We start from the raw sequence: 1,260 nt of genomic DNA on the forward strand, positions 1-1,260 counted from the left end.
AAGCTATTACAATTTTTAATCTCAATACACCTCATTCATTCATACATTCAATTAGCTGAAGGTTTTTCTTTTTGAAATTCAAATTTAGAGCGAACACGCTTTTTTATTTTCTCGATCTCAAAGTTAAAATAATAATAATAAGGGACTCCCTAATAATAATATCAAGATGTATCTTAGCTTTATTATTCTTTTGTTCTAAAAGTTTTTTTGGTGATGGAAAACAAAGATTATACTGTAAATTAAACTATCAAAATTATTATTTATACACTAAAATTAGCCATTAGTTATATAAATATCTAATAATTAATTTTAGTAATTGATTTTAGTTTATACTAAACATGTTAAACTATATATAACTTCGAACGGGAAAAATAACACACGCTAAATGGTTGGTTCTCTACTTCTCTATTACAGAAACTATATATGTGACTAATTGTACTATATACATTATATACATCAAAATTAAATGATGACCTGTATTAACAGCATGTTGTGTGATTTCCAATTTATACATATCAATGAAAAGTGATGTTTGGAAAGAGTTGCTTAGATCGTCGTACATATTAGTTGATCAAGTTATATGTACTAATTAAAGTCTAATATTGAATACTTAACTATTTATCAATTATCATCATATATGTACCCGCTCTGTTATTTTATTAATCCCACCAACCCCATACAAATTCAATATATAATTAAAATCAAATTAAAATGTTGTCAATTGCTCTCCAAAATGTGTTTATGACATTGATTTTCTTTTTTTAACAGTTTAACTAAATATAAAGCAATATCTGGTAGCTAGATAGCTAATTAAGCTGAGGTTAGGTGGGTGCAATGGAAAGCAATAATAGAAACACAACACTCATTAGATATGTGAGCGGACCATGAGTTAGTTCAAAATGATTCAGTTAGTATTTCTCTGTGTTTTTATCCTATTGTATAGGGAGACAAAATAGGTGTGTAGAGATAAGTTAGTTATAAAGGGTTTGTTTCATTAGTTTTGATCCATCATGTTCTAAATAGCAACTCTAGCAAAAGTGTATATTTGATGCTCATTATTCTAGATGTGTGTGTATATATATAAATTTTGCCAACCATGTCTGTTTTTCCAGTTTCGAAAATTTTAAAAAATTAATAAGTGATATTTTGAGAATTATAATCGATTTTTGTGAATATATGTCATACACCGTACCAAATAAATAAAAATTTGACTTATACCTAAAAAATATTAATAAAATTAAGAATGCTAGTTAAATAAAA

The sequence above is a fragment of the Arachis ipaensis genome, chromosome B05 (genome assembly GCF_000816755.2).
Source record: "Arachis ipaensis cultivar K30076 chromosome B05, Araip1.1, whole genome shotgun sequence".
Taxonomy (NCBI): Eukaryota; Viridiplantae; Streptophyta; class Magnoliopsida; order Fabales; family Fabaceae; genus Arachis; species Arachis ipaensis.